Raw genomic sequence first — 21,778 nt, 5'->3', positions numbered from 1 at the left:
TTCATTCCTAATTTTTTTTATTAGAAAAGGTACGAAGAGGGTCCTGAACCCATATATAACAAAGTAAAAACCATCTCTGCTCTAGGCCATAACAACCAAGCAACAAAGAAGTAAACTTTGACCCCAACAACCAAAGTCCCACCCAAAATTTACAAAATCACAAATTAATCAAACTATGCTATGTTCCTCAAATGGTTTAAGCCATCCAAACCTAAAGCTAACATAAGTCTAAATTGAAAAACTACTAAACATACAAACCAAAATAAAGGTCTTGCTACCCCAACAACCATGGGGATTAAAATAGATAAGAGTAAAGTGAGACTAGGTCAACAACACTGAGAGCATTAAAAAAAAAAATTATCCTTAAAAAACCATAATAAAAACCTAACACCAATTAAGAACAAAAAAGTACCAAACACAGAAAAGGATGGCTAGGCTTGGATGATGTGCTCCCAGTCTTTAGTGAGGTACTTGATCTCCTACATCATGTTCTTGATCTGTGTGACACTCTTTATCTTGTCAAACTTCTCTTCTTTGATTTGGCTAGACTTTCTAAGTTGGCTTTCCCATTTATCACTCCAAACATGACCTTTCTCATCATTTCCTTCTAAACCTTACAAATTGTAGAAATTGCCACACCCAACTCAAGCTCACTTATGGCCATATTGAGCTTATTGTTAAGCACATCAATCTTCTCATTAATATTAGTGATACTTTTTACATAATCCTTTTTGAAATCTTCCAATCATCTCTAGACGAGAGTAGGGGAGACATATTGTTCCCCTACCTTAGTTTTATTAGAGACCTTGAAGTGTTCATTACCAGAAATTCCAAGATCCACCACCACTTTCATTTCTTTGGGAGATTGGGTTTCCTCATGAGAATCATATGCTTCTGCTTCAAAATATACATCTTCAGAGGAGCACATACCAAATTTCTCTAAAGTTTCCTTTACTTCCATCTATTCTTCTTTGTCCTCCATTTGAGAATTGTGGGAGTCCTCCTTGCTTTCTTCCTTATAGCTCTTCCCTTTTTGTTTTATTTTTGAGTCTTATAGATCTCCTTTCCCTAGATCTAGTATTACCCTTCTGATTCTTGGAGTCCATGGCTATATCCTCCTTCTCAAAATCAAAAAAATTCTTCCCTTCAATATTGTCAATGTCAATAATGTCATTTTCCATTCTCCTTTTTTGTGGGGTGCTAATAGGTCTAAGCTTAGTAGAAGCACTCTTGTATTATCTAGGTGCTTCAACAAAAAAGGATTGGTCAATGGAAATGGTAGGATTCTTATAGTTTGGGGGCTAAGATATTTTTGAGATTTGGGGTGGTTGTAGAGGGGTTATTTCTGAGCTTATTTCTTCAATAACCATCAGGGACTTAGGCTGTTTGGGAGAAGCAGGTTTAACAATGGACTGAGACATCTACCAAACCACAGATGGTGAGCATAGATATGATGGTAGAAGACAAAAATGAGCCCTTGGTTGATGGGAGATTTTCACCCAAGACAATGTTGTTGACTAGAGAGGAGTACAGGAAGAAAGGGATGTTCACATTTTCCCCACGATGCACCATGTTAGGAAAGGGGAAATGGTAGCCATGGTAAGTTGTGTATCAACTTTCTAGAGTGAAATACTTAATAAGCTAGTAACAAATGGCTCTAAAGGGACTAGGAGGAGATAGCCTATCATTCCCATTTTCAGAACTGACTCTAATAGGTTCTTTTGTTCCTTCAAAGAATTTATGCCTAAATTTTTTATAATCCAATATCTTTCCTTTCAACTTGCACACCAACACAATCGAGGCCCATTACTTTGTCAATTAGTTCCAACATCACCACAAAATGGATACTTCCTATCTCCACTTGAGCCTTGTTCCATGAGTTAGCAAACTTAGTCGAGAGGGTGATATTGTGGCCTTTCATAGCTAGGATGCAAGGATGTAATCCTTCCTTGAAAAAGTAACCCCATATAATCTTGTTTAGCTCCATTTCTTTATTATTTCTAGATTCTACACATTTTGGCTAGCCACCCATGATGTTTTCCTTCTCATACAACTGGTTTTCTTTCTCGGGGCCCAAGTTAAGGTTGAAAGCACATTTTTCTGCAACTCTACTTATCATGGACACTTTCTCTCCAACTTGAGGCCTATGGATGTTATAAAGAAACTTATAATGCAAAGTGAAATTTTGTGTTTCCAAGAAAGGGTGATGAAAATAATGATACTAAGGAGTTAAAAAGATCTTGTCACAAATCTTTCCAACTTGGCACCTTAAATCTCTGACAGCAAAATAATTAACCATCTTGGGGAATAAATATGAAGGATATGGGTTGAGATTCGCATGGTATAAGTTTATGATTGAAATGATATGGCTCGTTCTTTTTGGCTGCGGGGGAATAATTCCTCATTAATGTGATAATTACACATCGTATTCGAACACATAACAATAGTATTATTACCGTTCATGATCATGTGGCAAGGATTCGGTTGACTATGAATCTTGCTCATCCATCTGGCATTTCTAAAGATTTTACCATGTACCATTATGTTTTTTGTAGTCACTAAAATAATCTTATTTAACTCTTGCGACCCCTCCATCCCAGTCACCATCTTCCAATCTTCATGGTTTAGTCCCCACATAGCCATGTAATCTGTTTCTTTATCCCTAGTACATTGCTAAAAGACAAGATTCTTCTTTTACAATCTTCTATTATAGGGAAAATACTCCATGGGCACTTGACTTTATTTAAAAGAAGGTCAATAATGAGCTTCGAGTCACCCTTCGGCTCAAGATTGACCTCTCCAAGATCTTGCAAAGTTTTAATTCTGAACCACATAGCTATAGCCTCGACATAGTTATTGGACATTATACTCAGCTGCTTGGCGAAGCCTAGGATAATATCACCTTTCCAATCTCTAATAATTCCTCCTGCTCTAGCTTCCCCCGGATCACCTTTGGAGAAGCCATCCACATTATGTTTTAACCAACCCTTCTTCGGTAGGATCCAGTAGCATTTTTTCCTCTTTTCTAGATTTTCTGCCAAATGATATCAATCAAGCTTTGTTTTATATTCCAATTTTTTTTAGCCTTAGTTCAACAAGATTGGGGAATGTCATACTTTTGGAGAAACGAGCACAATTTATACTATCTCTAGTGATATTTTTGATAATATTGAAGATAGAGCCAACTTCCCTCTTTTCATCTCTAAAGATTATGTTATTTCTTTCTTTCCACACAAACCAGCTAACTATAAGCAGAATAATTCCCCAACTATTGACCGAGATCGGGTGAGAGAAGGGTGACATCTTCCATTGTAAGATCATGTCCTTAATGTTTTCTAGGAGAACCATAGCAAGATTCCGTTCCTAATTGTTCTTATTTGAATAAAGTTTTTATTTCAATTTTCAGATAGTAATCTTTTTATTACTATTCCAACCAAACAAAATAAATGTAATTGGAGTTTAATGCTCTGAAAACTGTAAAGCCAACTAAAAGAGTTGACGGATCACAATCAAAATCTTCTCAATTCTAAATTAGTACTTCAAAATCATTCAGTTGTTACACCCGGTTTACTTTAATTTAGAACTCGTGAAACAACTTTTCAGCTCAAACCTAATTTGACGTGAATCAAAAAGCTTCTGATAATGAAAACTGAATGAGATCCTTCAGCAAGCGTCTGACTGTAGAAATATCAATATCCATTTCCACATTGTAAATAAATAACCGTTGCTGCTCACTAAGAAGACAATGCAATGCGCGCGGAATCTTCGTTGATGGGCAACGATTGGCGAGGCCCTCGTGCTTGGTCTACAATAGCTAAGTAGTACAAGAACAGTGACCAAAGAAAACTCAACCCCGTTTCCAATTCCCAATTTTCTCAAAGACGCTTAAACAACCACTATATACACAACGGTGTGGATGTACTCCAAGCTCTGTGGAACGAATCCACGTAGCTGGTTACTCTAGCTCCTTCGGCAAGTACTTGTCAAAGTCAGGCATAACAAAACATAAATGAAATCTGACCTTGAAATCAAATACTCCAGACTTGTTCCAAACTCCAACTTGCATGATGTAATCTGCAAAGTTGCAGCTCCTCCTTTGGTGTCCGCCGCCCCTCCTATAACTCCCCCCTTCCAATGCAATCGTCCGACATACTAAGAGCGGAGAAAGAGAAAATGGGAATATCAAGAAAATCAAGACTGATTCAACTGTTGGTAATAGTGATCTGTTTGCATCTGGTCGTTAAAGGAGACGATTTGTACCAAGGGAAATGGCAACTCTTACTGGAAAACGCAGGAGTTTCGGCCATGCACATGACAGTCTTACACACCAACAAAGTCCTCATCTTCGACCAGACATTCGCCGGGCCGTCACAGATCCGGAGAACCGACCCGCCATGCAACAGCCGGTCACCGCCTGCAAGTCAAGACTGCTGGGCGCACTCTATCGAGTACGACATCGCCAGCAACAGAGTTCGGCCTCTGCACGTCGTGACCGACACGTGGTGCTCATCCGGTGCCTTCCTCAGCGACGGCAGGCTGGTTCAGATGGGCGGTAGTCACGACGGCGAGAACATCACGCGCTACTTCACGCCATGCTACGACTCCACATGCAACTGGGTCGAATCGGCGGCGCATCTGGCGGCGCCCAGATGGTATGCTTCCAGTCAGATCTTGCCCGACGACCGGGTCATCGTCGTCGGCGGCCGCGCTCAGTTCAATTACGAGTTCGTCCCGAAGAAAACAGCCAGCGAGGGAGTCTTCCACCTTCCGTTTCTATCTCAGACAACGGATCGAGAAGAGAATAATTTATACCCATTTCTGCATCTGTCCTCCGACGGCAATCTCTTCATCTTCGCACACAGGGACTCCATTCTTCTCGACTACAGAAGCAACAAAATTCTCAGAACGTTCCCCACGATGCCCGGCGGCGGTTCGCGGAACTACCCAAGCACGGGGTCGTCAGTCATGCTGCCACTCAGCGCCGCTAACAATTTCCAACGGGTAGAAATCATGATCTGCGGCGGCGCGCCCAGGGGAACGTTCACAGCCGCTCAGGCGAAGAATTTTTGGGCCGTCTTCCAGACATGCGGGAGAATGGAAATAACGGCGACAAATCCCGTCTGGAAAATGGAGAACATGCCCGGCCGGAGGATTCTGAGCGACATGTTAATTCTTCCTACGGGGGATATTATTATCATCAGTGGCGCACGTTTGGGAAGCGCTGGTTATCAGTGCGCCAGAGAGCCCGTTTTGAGCCCGTTTCTCTACAGACCGGCGGAGCCCGTTGGACGCCGTTTCACGGTCCTCGCGCCGTCAGGAATTCCTCGAATGTATCATTCTTCGGCGAGTGTTCTTCCGGATGGGAGAGTTCTGGTCGCCGGAAGCAACCCCAACTATGGCTACTATTTTTCCGGCGTGCCGTTTAACACAGAGCTGCGAATGGAGGCATACGTTCCTTATTATCTCGACCCACGTTATAATTCAAGGAGACCGATCATACATTCTATTTCTGCGAGGACGATCAGATTTGGATCCAAATTCACAGTTGGGTTCTCCGTCACGGGAAGAAATAGATCCACCGCCGCCTTGCGCTTCCACGCCTACGCGCCGCCGTTTACTACGCACTCGTTCTCCATGAATCAGCGAATGCTGTCGCTAGAAGCCGCCATTTCCCACTCCCCCGGATCCTCCTATTCGGCCTCTTTGGGGACGCCGCCAAGTGCCAAGGTGGCGCCGCCGGGGTACTATTTGCTTAGCGTCGTCAGCGGCGACGCTCCCAGCAAGGCCGAGTGGATTCGCTTCGTCTATTGATGGCCCATCTGGTATTTTCTGAATTAAGATTTAAACTCATTTAATTTCAAACATGTTTGAATAAGTGCAACATGTAGGAGTTCGCTCCAATTCAATAATGGTTCTCGTCCGACATTTCGGAAGAGAACAGATCGTAGTCATTACCGACATAAATTAGTGAGTTTCCTGACTGACTCGTACTCAAAAGACTGTCACCGGGTTATCTTGAATTGTAGTCAAAAGATTGTGTATCTTGGTCTATTTAATTTCATAGAGAAGTCTTGGAATCAGAGACTTTTCACTCTCTTCTTAGCTCGGTGTTGGGACGCATAAATGTAATTCTATGTTATAACTATTTTTAAAAGTGTCTGAAAACCGTTTTTTTTTAATGAGTGGTGATGTTGGTATAATGCGTTGAGTCATTAGATCTGGAGTTTTTATATGATTGGTGATGTAATGCGTTCAGTCTTTAGATCTGGATAATGAATTAGGGGAGAGGACCTAGTACTTGAGCGTGTTTCAATAGTTGTGACAGTGGTTGTTAACTTAATACCCATACTTGTTGATTTAATATACAGACAGTGGTTGTTCAATTAATACCCATACCAATGGATGTGACTTTAAAGTTGTTTTTGTTAATGATGATTACCCATAAGTGAATGAAAAGTGTCCTTTTTCCCAAAAAACAACCAATAGTGTGATACCACGTCAGCTGCACACGTATGGGGGTCTCCAATGCACTATGATTGGTCTCAATTTTTTTTGGGGCTGTTTTGGACACTATGACAAAAAGCATGCTGATGTGGCATCATATTTGATGATGTGGCTTTGAAACCTTAGTTACAAGCAGGGGATTTGCCAAGTAAGCTACTATCAAACAAATGAGAGTGATTTGAAATTTCCACATAAGATTTTGAGAAGCGCGAAGTTAGGGTGCACAACCACTGGGTCCTCTCCCCTAGTGAAGCGAAAAATAAAAGAACTTATATCCACTTTAAAATGTTGATCTTAATGATCCAACATAAATTTGAATTTCCAATAATTAGCCTTGGATTTAAATAGGAAAAGGATTTGGGGTTGGCAAACCTGGCTTCCAGCATTTATATATTGTAAATGGTATGTCAGATTGTAAGTATTGTTATTTTTTCGTTGTTTCTGGAAGTGAGTTAACTGATTAAAGCTAAGATTTTAGCTTTTGGGTATTGTTGATAATGTAGAAGACAAAGTGGTCAAAATAGGTTCTTGTACCAACAACAGTTAATACAAAATATTAGTACTTATGACCAAATGTACCAGTAGTTATTACAAAATGTCCCAATAGTGGGCAAAAATGAGCCAATTATCAACAAAAAAGACTTAAAAAATGATCAGCTATTTAACTTTTCCCTACATATCCCATGGTTTAATCTTTTATACGAGTAAAATAGGCATATGTAAATTCTTAAAATTTTGAATTTTCTATTTGGGTGAACCAAATCGGATTTGCAAATACGAATATAATAGGAATACGTATTCTAATTTTGGTCCAAAATTGAAAATTTGCAATTCTAGCTAAATAAGTGGAATTGGAATAACTATTTCTATTCCAATTTTTTTTATTTTAGAAAAATAAAATTTGAGACTATATCATAGCCAAACTAACTCTAAGAATTTGAATTACTTTTCAATATAAGAGATTTTGTCCACCATATCTACAGGTATGGAGTTTAACAAAGGGTTGCTATATAAATATAGAATTAAGAAAAAGGGACCAAGAGACTACTAAGGGTGAAACAGTGAACAGGAAAATGGTTTGGCAATGGCTAGAGAGGTAAAGGAAGAGATATTGATGTTGTTAATATGCTCTACAAATATAAAAGGAAGAAAAGTTGGTTTCTCATACTACTCAGAATTCTATTTTTTTGGGGTCAAAGAGGGTACTTATATCTCTTCCTTTTTGGGTGGCTCTAGTAATATTATGCTTTATTATATAGGTTCTTATGGTTTGTTGGAATAGTGCTAGATCTTTCTTTAAAATAAAATAAAATAATTGATTTTATTTTTCATTCAACAAACATTACATCATAAATGTATTGTATTGGAATTATCTGTCCTTGTATCAAAAGTTCCAACTATCAATGTTTTATACAAATGTCAGATTTAATCCTATCCATGAAAGTCAGTTAAGTCATCACTAAACTCCAAACAAGTGCTGACCACCAAGTCAACATTTTGATCTATGCATAAACAATTTCATATTATCTTTTATAATTATACCTTTTGTACTTGATGTTATTAACTTGAATTCCTAAATGTCTAAATTCTCATCTACCTAGAATTCTAAATTTGTAAGAGACAAATACTTTCATTTTAGCTTTAGGGTTAACTCAGTCCACTATAAGTTAATAAGAAGCAAATAATAATCATATAGATTTTTCAAGCTATAAAAACATATCAAAGATAAATCTACTAACCCCATTGGAGGCTTTTCCTTTATCTTTTTTGGACAACAGTCCAATGCATTTCATCTCTTTGCTAATAATGGGAAGCCCAGATATTTTGGCAAAGTGATGATCAATTTCCTTGTGTGACTGTTCTGGCATAGCAATGTATACTTTTTAAAAGAACATTCTTTTAAAATAACAAATGACTAAAAAGCCAATGTATACACCTATGTACATATCAGCTGAAAGAATATAACCATTCCATAAGCAATCTGGAAATTTTTTGTAATATTTATTCGGCCATTACAAACTGAGATAGTAAAGAAGTTACTATTTTAAATGTCATAAACCTTTGAATACTAAATTTAATTGTAATAAAAACTAAAGTCTAAAAGCAAATTAATATTACAGTTGGAAATTATCATGGACATATCATGTATTAAACAAACATAATTTTTACGAGTAAAAATCAATGTATTATTTTTAATTGGAAGGTTTATACGGGCCCACACGTGTACAGTTTAAAAAATGATAACATTATATAGAGAAGATTCCAAACATAAGTGTTGCCAAAATAAACTGTGCACAGTTAATCCAATAACTTTTAATGAACAATATTCAATTTTTGGCGGGCATTGCCAAAACTTAAAAAGTATTTACTAATTTGCACTTATTGAAAATTAATAGTTCAACCTTTGATAAATTAATCCTTTCAATTCCTATAGCGCGACAATTTTGTGAAATTTTCTACAGACAGAGATATTGTAAAATTTTCAACTAAATCTGAAAACTAAATAATTCATAAGTCTTAGAATCAGAGACTTTTCACCCTCTTCTTAGCCCAGAGTTGGGACGCGTAAATGTAATTCTACGTTAAAACTATTTAATAAAGTGTCTGAATTTTTTTTGAGTGGTGATTTCGGTATAATGCGTTACGAGTCATTAGATCTGGAGTTTTTATATGATTGGTGATGTAATGTGTTCAGTCTTTAGATCTGGATAATGAACTAGTGAAGCAAAAAATAAAAGAACTTATATGGACACTTCAAAAAATTGATCTTAATGATCCAACAGAAATTTGAATTTCCAATAATTAGCCTTGGATTTAAATAGGAAAAGGACCTGGTGTCGGTAAACCTGGCTTCCAACACTTATATATTGTAAATGGTATGTTAGATTGTAAGTATTGTTATTTTTTTTTTTGGTTGTTTCTGGAAGTGAGTTAACTGATTAAAGCTAAGATTTTAGCTTCTGGATATTGTTGATAATGTAGAAGAAAAAGTGGTCAAAAAAGGTTCTTGTACCAACGGTAGTTAATAAACTAGCTTATATATACCTCTATATATATTACACCGAGAGTAATCGTTCTCGAGCTGCCTATTTTCATTTAATCCCAAGGTTATTTTAATCACAGTTGGGATTTATGAAAATGAAAATAGGCGCCTCGAGAACGATTACTCTCAACGTAATATATATAGAAGTATATATAAGCTAGTGGTAATCGCGACGCAACATGAAAAGTATATTTTAAATTTTTTCTTTTTTTTTATGGTTAGTGCTGAATTTTTAATAATGCTAATGAAATTTTTATTGCAATGATTAAGAATTGTAATCAATAAATCTCACTATCATTAAGGAATCTTTTTAGACTTATGATTTTCTTTCTTAATTAATATATTTAGTAGCCACATCCATTGAAGAAATTTTTCGTACAACAATAAATTTATTTTATCTTGCTCTCGTCTCCAAGAAAATTACATTGAACAATGGGAAAATAAAATTGCCAATACAACTAATTAGAAGTAAAAATTTGAAACCGGAGACAAGAATGAACTATATACAAAAAAAATATCTATGATGGTGTAAATACATGTCACATTCTTCAATGATTAGGATTCTTTTGTGACCTTTATTTGAACAATGATTGTGAAATACTTCTTTCATCATTGAGGGAAACCCATCCACTTTTGTAGATGTGTCACACGAAATTTTTTATGCATCTTCCATATGCATTTCTTTCATTTCCTCAACATAGTTATAGTTGTGTGCACCTCTTTAATTATTTTTAGGCATTTGTCAAACTCAATCTCAAAGAAATCATTTGAGATAGTTGAAGTAGTTAGGCTCTAGTATCCAATAATGTTTGATTCTCTATTCGAGGTATCCATAACTCAAATAGTAACCTGCAAACTTATAAACAAAAATCAACATATGGAAATAATCATAATGAAAAAGTATTAATAGTTAACATAAATTCTTTCAAATGAATAATGTTCAAAATAACATAAATAAAAATCAAAACTATTTCAAATGAAATAGTTAGATTGTAATGTCTAAAATATGGTGGCATTGTCTTCCACTTTTCAAACATTACAAACATAAATATTAATAAAAATCTATATATAGTATGAAAAATATTTAAATAAAACACATATATAATCTAATTAAATAATGACAAAATATAAACTAAATATATGATTCGTTTACTTTAAATTAATCACTAACTTTAATAAAATACAAATTTTATTGATAAGGTGACCTTCTTGTCCACATCAACGATTACATTTAATTATGAAACATTAAAAATATAAATATTTTGAAACATGCAAATATAAAACTATTATGAAACATACAAATCTAAAACATGAAAACCAAAAGTATTTTGAAATATGCAAATCTAAAACTAATGTAAAACATGGAAATCTAAAACTAAATTGAAACATGCACATTAAAAATCTGCAAAAGAAATGTATTATCAAATATCTAAATCAAATAGTTTTTGAATCCTAAATCTAAATCAAACATACAAGGCTAAACTATATGGAACTTTAATCTACTCCTGTTCAAAAACTATAATTGCTCCAATAATCTCCATTTCTTCCTCTTTACAAAAACACAAAATGAAAATGAAATTAGGAGCATTTGTTTTATAATTTATGAGAGAACCCTCATATCCCCCAATAGATGTCTTTTGACATTCCACGAATTTGTTTCAAATTCCCCCACTCCTCACAAATAAAAAGCATGAATGTGCATGCAAAAATATATTTAACAAAAGAAAATGTTTTATATTTAAAATTTTAATTAAGTTATTTCAGCCCTATTTTCTTGGGTTCTATTTTTTTGGCCTTATTATTTCGGCATCCATTTGGCTTAATTTGTATTGATATGGTGGCATTCTCATCTAGATTAATGATAAAATTATGCTTTGAAACATGAAAATATAAATACTTAGAAAAATGCAAATGTAAAACTATTGTGAAACATGCCAATCTAAAACATGCAAACCAAAACTATTTTGAAATATGCAAATCTAAAACTAATATGAAACATGCAAATATAAAACTAATTTGAAACATGCACTTTTAAAATATGTAAATGAAAAGTATTATAAAATATATAAATCAAATAGATTTTGAATACAAATCTAAATCTAAATCAAACATGCAAGACTATACTATTAAATGCAAGCCTAAATAGTTATGAATAGAATTCTAAATCTAAATAAAATTAATTAAAATTGAAATCTAAATCAAAGTAGAATATTATAACTAATTTTGAATTTCAGTTTACATCTACATCTAGATCTAAATGAAAATGTAAATAAAAAATAGAAATCTCACCTTCAAAAATGTTACTCCAAAACCTCAATCTACTCCTATTCAAAAATTCCAATCTAATCCTCCAATAACCTCCATCTCTTCCTTCCTGCAAAAACATAAAATGAAAATGAAATGAGGAGCCTTGGTTTTATAACTTTTGAGAGGCTCCTCATATCCCCCAATAGACGTCTTTTCACATTCCATGAATTTTTTCAAATTCCCCCACTCCCCACAAAAAATAAGCATGAATGTGCATGCAAAATTATATTTTACAAAAAAAAAATCATATTGAAATTATTTTGCCCCAATTTTTTCGAGCCCTATTTTTTCGGGCCTTATTTTTTTGTCCCTATTTTTTCGAGTCCTACTTTTTCGGGCCCTATTATTTTGGCCTCCATTTGGCTTCCTATTATTTCGGCCAGCTATTATTTTGGAAAATCTTTTTTAATATTTAATTTGGAAGTTTGTAACCGCTCCCAATTCTTTTCTATTGACGAAGAATCTTTTTTGACATATTCTCGTGCTGGGTATTTGTGCTGTGATTGTATAGAACGCCTCTCGGCGTAAAAATATCAGTACTTATGACCAAATGTACCAGTAGTTATTACAAAATGTGTCAATAGTGGGCAAAATGAGTCAATTACCAACAAAAAAACTTAAAAAATGATCAGCTATTAGTAGAGATATAATATGCTATTAGTACATGTATTATCATTTTTAGAACTCGTTTGATATTAATAATCTATAAAACTCAAGATAACCAAAAAGTCATAGGATTTTCATATCCTTTCCTATGTTGAACCAAATCAGTTTGCGAATAGGAAAACATATTTAATATTCGCCCAAAAATGAGCATTTGTAATTCCACCTAAATAAGTAGAATTCGAATAAGTATTCCTATTTCAAATTTATTTATTTTAGAAAACATAATTTTTAGACTATCCTGCAACCATACAGACCTTAAGTTTTGAATTACTTTTGAATATAAGAGATTTTGTCCACCATATCTACAATTCTTAACACCAGCAACGAACAGTAGCAACTTTATAGCAACAAAAATAGACTATTCTTAAAAAGCATTATTAGACTTCGTTTTTGTTAATTATTGTTAGTTGGACAGCTGTTATTTCTGACCCAGAAATAGCAGCACTATTTATGGGTAGCTTGGATAGCTGTTCGTCCTTATCTATGAATAGCGGTTGTATTTATGGGTGGTTTGGACAGCTGTTTGTCCACTTGCCAAAAATTAGTAAATGGTTATTATTTACTAATTTTAGTGATTCCTTTTGGACACTTTGCAACCAATTCTATTATTGGCTGTCGAGTTGTCTTAATCTCAGCCGTTGGTTAGATTTAATCTCGGTCGTTGGTTTACCAACAGGAGTAGTATAGAAAGGGGTCATTGGGTCATTTGGATGTGAAGAAGCTTTTGCGAAGCAGTTTGCAGTGTTAGCAAACAGTCTTGCAGTGTTAGCAAGGGCGCAGTGTTAGCGTGGGGATAACAGTGGGGAATATCAGCGGGAGAAATTAGGAGGTTGTCGAAGTTCTGCCAGTGAGAGGCAAGGAATTTTGTATCTCTTGATTTGCTGAAGTTTAATATAATTCCTCATCTGTAGAACTGGTTTTCCCTTAGGGGTTTTTCGAGGGACAATTTGTCCAAAAATATTGTGTTCATTGTGTTGCGCATTTCTTTCCGTATTTTTAAGTGAAGTTGCAGTTGTGTTATTTTTAACATGGTATCAGAGCATTGTTAAGGGTAGAACAGTTTTGCCCTAGGAAAGAAATTTTGATCTCTTTAGATTTATTATTGCTTTAAACCCTTGAGATGGCTTCAGCTGGTTTGAGAGATCAGGATAGATTGGATGGTGCCTCAAATTTTGGTGTCTGGAAGGCCAGAATTTCCTTATTGTTGGAAGAGAATGGTATCAAGGATTATGCTACCAGTGGTGTACCTGTACCAACGGATGCAAAACAGCTTGCAGCATATAGGAAGGACGATGCCAAAGCGAGGAGGATTAACCTTGATGGTGTCAAGGATCATATTGTTCCACATATCTCGAAGCTAGATACAACAAAGAAGATGTGGGATGCCATTCTAAATCTGTACCAGAATGCTACCACTAACAGGAAGTTGATTCTCAGAGAGAAGCTAAAGAATACTCGAATGAATCAGGGAGAAGACATCACAAGTTACCTCACCAGGCTCAGACTTGTCAAGGATGAGTTAGCAGCTGTTGGAGATAGCCCTAGTGATGATGAGCTAGTGAGAATAGCCCTAAATGGGTTTACTAAACAATGGAGTGTCTTTGTTCAAGTTGTTAGTGGAAAAGATACTTTACCGAGTTGGGATCGACTATGGATTGATTTCACTCAGGAGGAGTTTAGACTAAGTCTTATCAATGGGGCCAACAAGAGTCAGAAAAATGAGGTGGAACAAGAGAACGTTGCCCTAGCGGGTAAAGGGAAAGCAAAGAAGGGATCTAGCAAAGGATCAAATTCACAAAGTGAAAAGAAGAAGAAGGACCTTTCTAAGGTCAAGTGCTTTGGATGTCACGAGTTTGGCCACTATGTCAGTGATTGCCCAGAGAGGAAAAAGGGTAAGAAGCAGGTGGCAGCTTCAGCAAGTGCAGAAGAACTCTCCGGCAGAATGGAAGATGAGTTTGCACTCATAGCTTGTATGGTTAGCTCAACCTCACAGTGTGTTTGGTATATAGATAGTGGGGCGTCATTTCATATGACAGGAGTTAGAGATTACTTCTCCAATTACAAGGAGGAGGACACCAACATCCAGATTTCTATGGGAAACTTGTCCAAACTCAACTCTGTTGGGAAAGGGACTGTTCAATTTCAGAGGGAGAATGGAAAGATAATTCCTCTTCATGATGTGTTATATGTGTCGGGCTTAGGTATGAATTTGATTTCTATATCTATTCTTCAGGATAGGGTGTATAATGTACTCTTTAGAGGGACACATGTGTTGATTAAGTATAAGGATTGGAAATCACCCATAATATTGGAGTTAGGAGTGGTCGCCTTTATAGATTGCAGTTTGATACTCCTAAGGCACTTATGAGAAACAATAATCCTAGAGATCTTGGAGAGCTATGGCATAGGAGGTTGGGCCATATTCATCATGGAGCACTTAGATTGCTTCATGAGACCGTGACAGGTGTTCTAGAGGTGAGCACAGAGCATGACGATGTATGTAAGGGATGTGTGTTGGGGAAGTTTGCGAAAGAATCTTTTCCAAGGAGTGACACCAGATCTAAGGGTGTTCTTGATCTAGTACATTCAGATGTTTGTGGACCAATGCCAACGAAATCTCTTAGAGGATATGAGTACTATGTTACTTTTATTGATGACTTCTCTAGAAAGACCTGGATATACTTCTTGAAGACTAAAGATGAGGTTTTCAGTCGATTCCAAGAGTTCAAGGCTCTTGTGGAGAACTCAACAGGAAAGAAGATAAAGGTTCTTCGGTCAGAAAATGGAGGCGAGTACAAAGGAAATGTCTTCCAGGAGTTCTGCACCAGAGAAGGAATCAAGAGAGAATGGACTGTTCCTTACAATCCATAGCAGAATGGAGTTGCTGAGAGGAAGAACCGTTCTATATCGGAGGCAGCAAGAGCTATGCTACAGGACTAGGACATGCCCCGTTACTTATGGGCAGAGGCGTGTAATACAACAGTCTACATTCAGAATAGAGTTCCACACAAGGTGCTAGTGAAGATGACACCAGAGGAGGCTTTCACAGGGAAGAAGCCAGATGTTAGTCACTTCAGGATATTCGGGAGTTTGGCATATTGTCATATTCTTGGAGATACACGTACAAAGTTAGATCAGACTGTAGAGAGGGGGTACTTTGTTGGCTACAGTGAGACCTCAAAGGCATACAGGATTTTCATTCCGGGGACTAAAAGAGTTATTGTCAGACGGGATGTCAAGTTTATGGAGGACAAGGCATTCAAGAGATCCAAAGATTTGCCAGCAGATGATTAGAGTGAGCAGCCAACAGGAGCTCCAAGACCAAGTCAAGGGCATCAAAGCTCAAGTACAGTTACCATTACGAGTGTAGACTCAGTTAGAAAATTCACAGAGTATGGAGCAACAGGTGCAATAGGAAATGCATCTGGAAGACTTAGAGATTGACATTTCATCCTCTACAGTTGGTAGCAGGAACCATGTGGTTCCAGATACACAAAGGGATACTCAGGAGTTTGTGGGAGCTCCTAGGAAGAGTACTAGACAGCGAAGACAACCAGCCAAGTTCAATGACTATGTGGCATTAGTTAGTCAGTTGGTAGATAGTGAGCCTTCTAGCTATCAGGAAGTTGCAGAACATCAGGTATGGCGAGATGCTATGGTTGAGGAATATTCTTCAATAATGCAGAATGATGTGTGGGAGGTAGTACCTAGACCAACAGATAGGGTTGTAGTTGGATCACGCTAGATCTATAAGATAAAGCATGGTGCAGATGGTAGCATCGAGAAATACAAGGCTAGGTTTGTGGCAAAGGGGTTCTCTCAGAAGGAGGGAATATACTATGAGGAGACATTTGCTCCAGTTGCCAGGTATACTTCTATATGAGCTATAATCTCACTTGCAGCACAGATGGGATGGCAGATCCATCAAATGGATGTCAAGACAGCATTCCTCAATGGTGAGTTGAAGGAGGAGGTATACATAGAACAACCAGAAGGCTTTGTAGCACACAGCAAAGAGACCCATGTGTGCAGATTGAAGAAAGCATTGTACGGACTCAAGCAGGCTCCTAGAGCATGGTATGAGCGCATTGATACATACTTGCAGAAAATGGGCTTTGTGAAGAGTGAAGCAGATGCTAACCTCTACTACTTGATGGTTAGGGGTGAGATTCTCATTCTTGTTCTTTATGTGAACGATCTATTTCTTACAGGTTCACTAGGGCTCATAGTGGATTGCAAGAGGAACCTTGCAGAAGAGTTCGAGATGAAGGATTTAGGACTTATGCACTACTTTCTAGGCATGGAAGTGTGGCAGACAGATGGGGAGATTTTTCTTCGTCAAGGAAAATATTGCATTGAAATTTTGAAGAAATTCGGGATGTAGGATTGCAAAGCCATGTCTACACCCATGATCATGAATTGGAGGAAGGTAGATACATCTAAGGAGAAAGATGTAGATCCCACTTTATATAGATAGTTGATTGGTTCGCTTATGTATTTGGTCAACACTAGACCAGATATAGCATTTGCAGTAAACTCTCTTAGTCAGTTCATGGTTGAACCAAAGAGAATGCATTGGATAGCGGCTAAGCATGTGCTATGTTACTTGTGTGGTACAGTCGAGTATGGGATCAGATATGTTCGAGGTGAAGGTATTAGGTTGATAGGCTATACTGACGCAGATTGGGTAGGAAGTACAACAGACAAAAGGAGCACTTCAGGGTGTTGTTTTAGCTTGGGATCAGGAGTTGTATCTTGGTTCAGCAGGAAGCAGAAGTCTGTGGCTCTAAGTTCAGCAGAAGCAGAATACATAGCAGCTAGCATGGCAACATGTGAAGCTATATGGCTTTGGAAGTTGTTAGTAGCCTTGTTTGGTCAGAAGGTTGAGACTACTGTGATACATTGTGACAATCAGAGTTGCATCAAGTTGTCTGAAAATCCAATGTTTCATGATAGGTCTAAACATATAGATATCAGATATCACTTCATCAGAGATTGTGTACAAAGGGGAGTTGTCCGACTACAATACATACCTACAGATGAGCAGGTAGTAGACATTCTGACGAAGGCTTTGGGAAAGGCCAAATTTATCTTCTTCAGAGATAAGATGGGTGTCATGCAGAACAACTTCCTCGCTAAGAGGGAGTGTTAATTATTGTTAGTTGGACAACTGTTATTTCTGACCCAAAAATAGCAGCACTATTTATGGGTAGCTTGGACAGCTGTTTGTCCTTATCTATGAATAGCGGTTGTATTTATGGGTGGTTTGGATAGCTATTTGTCCACTTGCCAAAAATTAGTAAATGGTTATTATTTACTAATTTTAGTGATTCCTTTTGGACACTTTGCAACCAATTCTATTATTGGATGTCGAGTTGTCTTAATCTCAGCCGTTGGTTAGATTTAATTTCGTTCGTTGGTTTACCAACAGGAGTAGTATAGAAAGGGGTCATTGGGTCATTTGGATGTGAAGAAGCTTTTGTGAAGCAGTTTGCAATGTTAGCAAATAGTCTTGCAGTTTTAGCAAGGGCACAGTGTTAGTGTGGGGATAGCAGTGGGGAATATCAGCGGGAGAAATTAGGAGGTTGTCGAAGTTCTGCCAGTGAGAGGCAAGGAATTTTGTATCTCTTGATTTGTTGAAGTTTAATATAATTCCTCATCTGTAGAACTGGTTTTCCCTTAGGAGTTTTTTCAGGGACAATTTGTTCGAAAATATTGTGTTCATTGTGTTGCGCATTTATTTCTGTATTTTATAAGTGAAGTTGCAGTTGTGTTATTCTTTGATATTAGCTGGGAATTTATTTTCAGCAGTTTAATAATCATTTGTGATAGGAGATTAATAATTGGTGACTGCAATTGTTTGATTTTTCAGAGTTTTATTTTTGAAAGTGCCCCTTGATATGTTGTCTATTTTCCCAGCTGCCACTACCACCAAAATGTAAACTTCTATAGTGGATTTCAAAGTACAGAAGTTTCTTTTATTTTCTTTCAATCACTAATAGAGAAATGAAGAAAACCAACTTTGAATTGAATGCAGTATTGTGAGAGACTTGGAATATGAAAAGTTAAACCCACGGATGGTCTATGGACTCGCCGTAATGTGTGTTGCAGGCACAGATAATCATTCCTACCGATATTTCTGTGAGAAAACTTTCATAAGGCAATGTTCCAATTCATCTTCACCATTAAAAATGCGTCCGGACAAACTCTACAGTGAACCTTGAAAGATTTTACAACTTGTACTATGCTATAGAACTTTGAATATTTCTTTTTAAGAAAAGTAATTAAAGATGGGAAACCATGGAGGACAGCAAGGATCTGTCAGGTGGGATGAATAAAGGTTCTAGTGGAAAAGATTATTGTTTAATTTAGTTAGCAATAAGCTAAGAAGATCATAATAGGCCTTATTATTTAACTTTAAAATATATTAAAAATCACTGACCTCTAATATGGTAGTCCAATATAAATGGCAATAATTGTGAAATTAACAAATCACCGGAACACAGGATTTAGTTATTATTTTCACAGGTATTGCAAACAGTTATTATTATTATTAACTTTGTCATGGATCTTGATTTTGGAACTTTATCAATTAAACATTCAAAGATAAAATAATTACGCGTGATGTCTCAGTCTTTAGATAGTGGCATTGATTCTTTGGTGAATTTATATGATGGTAACGGATGTTTCAAATTTTCTATGATAGGTCGTTGGTGACCGGTTCTTTTGTTCTGCCGTTTGTTAATAGATGTGATAATTATATAGTTGAATTGAATTCAATATTAATAAACTTTCTTTTAAAATTGTAAAACTAAATTTGTTACTAGATTAAGACTGTGAAAATTTGACGAGGGCACATACCACAATTGAAATGGACGTAGCAGGGAAAGGGAAATATTATTATTAGAAGTGATATATTATTACATTCAATACAATAAAAATTGGCTCAAGGACATGCCCTACAGCTTACAGTGGTCTGATTCTGGAGAAAAATCCTCCTCACATTACTCTCTCTCAAACTCCACCAAAAACTATCTTTACAATGCTAGAAATGTTCTTAAATAAACTCCAATTAGGTTTAGGGTTAGTAATACATTTTAAAATATGTCATTTGGCATCCACCACCAAAGCAAAAGGTTCTTAGAAATCACGTCAGAAGTCGGTGTAAAATTAGTAGAATCTAGAAATGGTAGTTCAACTTTCGGGAGACATAACTTTTGATTTAGGACTCCGATTGATGAACTGTTTACATTTCTGAAAAGCTTTGCAAGTGCTTTATAGGCCTATAGAGAAGCTTAGCTCGTGCCCCATTTTTCAGGCCCGTACGAGGCTATTTAATACCTCAAATCTGACTTTGAAGTGTTGTTAGGAGGTCTCCAAGCAACTTAAGACTCCAATAAATTTCAAACTGTAAAGCTTTTTGACCTGATTATTTTTCTGGAGTGGTTTAAATTACAATTACAACCATCCCTCCAACTTACACCCTCTAACTCATCATATTATGACTCAATTATAAATCACCTATTTTCTACATTAGCACGCATCCCAAGGTGCTCAAAAAATCTAACTCATAAAACCAATAGTGGAACTATGAGAGTTGGAATCTTTATTTGACCCAAATGGGTATCTAGAAATGAAAACACATTAAATAGAAACTAACACTAAGCATATTTTTGGGTGATACAAGATTGCCCTTACACCACTAGATGCTCTTGCATCAGACACCTAGGGTAGATTGAAAAGTGACTCTCTCACTTTATAGCTGGTAGAGGAAAACCCAAATGGGCAACCTCCATTGCAAAAATCCAAGTTGAATCTTTTACTGGTCATCCTTTCCACTTCACCAGGTATTCTTCATACTATCTATTTTTGGTACTCTGACCCACACGACTATCCAAAATTTCTTCTATCTCTTCCTTCTTAAAAGTAGGAATTAGACATGGCTTTAGCATCAACTCCTTATCTACACAATCATCATGATATCCTATTAAGTCTGCAACATTAAAAGTAAGAGAAATGTGAATCCCATCTAGTAATTCCACCTCATATGCATTTTTTGAATCATGCTTCTTCAAAATTTTGTAGGGGTCAAATTTCTTCATCTTCAGCTTATTGTAGGTACCCACTAAAAATCGTTCCTTCCTCAATTATACCATAACCAAATCCCCAACTTGGAACTCCTTATGTCTTCTCTTTTGATCTTCCCTAGCCTTATATTGTTGGTTCATCTTAATAATATGTGCATGTACCTCCTCATGTAGGTTCTTAACACGTTCAGCAAATTCTTCTACCTTAGCACTTGTCCTCTCCCCTTGCTCCATCTTCCTCAACTCTGGTGCAGTCCTTGGACTACCTCCATACACAATTTGGAATGGTGATCTACTAGTACATTTGTTCATAGAATTATTGTAAGAAAATTCTGCTTGTGGTAGAATCAAATCCCATCCCTTGGGCTTATCTCCTATTAAACACTTCAGCAAATTGCCCAAATTTCTATTTACTACTTCTATTTGTCCATCAGTTTGCGGATTATGTGCAAAACTAAACTTCAATTCAGTCTTCAACTTCTTCCACAAAGTACTCCAGAATACCCACAAATTTAGTATCTCTATCAAAAATAATACTTTTCGGAAAACCATGTAGTCTCACCACCTCTCTAAAAAACAAATCTGCAATATGTACTGCATCATGGGTCTTGTGGCATGGAATGAAATGTTCCATCTTGGAAAATATATCAACCACCAAAAATATTGAGTCATTACCCCTTTCTATCCTTGGCAATCCAATAAAAAAATTCATACTTATGTCCTCCCAAGGCTTCGATGGAATAGGCAATGGTTGATAGAGTCCATTACTTTGACTAAATCTTTTGGTTGTTTGACATACTTGACAAATCTGCACAAACTTCTTCACATCTTGTGACAATTGAGCTCTCTAATAATAGCAATGGTCTTATCTAGACTAAAGTGTCCTACCACCCCTCCACTATGCTTCTCCTTGATCAGGTTCTCCCTCATAGAACTCCTTCGAATACACAATTGACTACCCTTGAACAACATACCATCCTGAATCAAGTAATCTAGTCACCTTGTCCCGTCTCAAGTAACAGGTTCTTTACAAGCCTTCCATGCCTCTACAAAATCAGAATCCTTAGGGTATAGATTCTTGAGTTCATCAAACCCAACCACTTGAACCTGAATTACTGTCAGCAACAATTGTCTCCTACTTAATGCATCTACAACCCTATTAGACCTTTCG

General features: G+C 36.6%; 1 pseudogene across 1 annotated transcript; it reads left to right on the top strand.

Moving 5' to 3' along the window:
* The first annotated feature begins 3,889 nt into the window (after positions 1 to 3,889).
* Positions 3,890 to 6,179, top strand: LOC149580202 (aldehyde oxidase GLOX pseudogene; annotated as a pseudogene). Its single transcript, XR_016353449.1, has one exon. The product of XR_016353449.1 is annotated as an aldehyde oxidase GLOX pseudogene (transcript).
* The last annotated feature ends 15,599 nt before the right edge of the window (positions 6,180 to 21,778 follow it).

This window comes from Cupressus sempervirens, chromosome 1 (genome assembly GCF_028749045.1).
Source record: "Cupressus sempervirens isolate cs-2001-9-10 chromosome 1, ASM2874904v1, whole genome shotgun sequence".
In the NCBI taxonomy this organism is placed as follows: Eukaryota; Viridiplantae; Streptophyta; class Pinopsida; order Cupressales; family Cupressaceae; genus Cupressus; species Cupressus sempervirens.
This window is presented reverse-complemented; position numbering and strand designations above follow the sequence as displayed.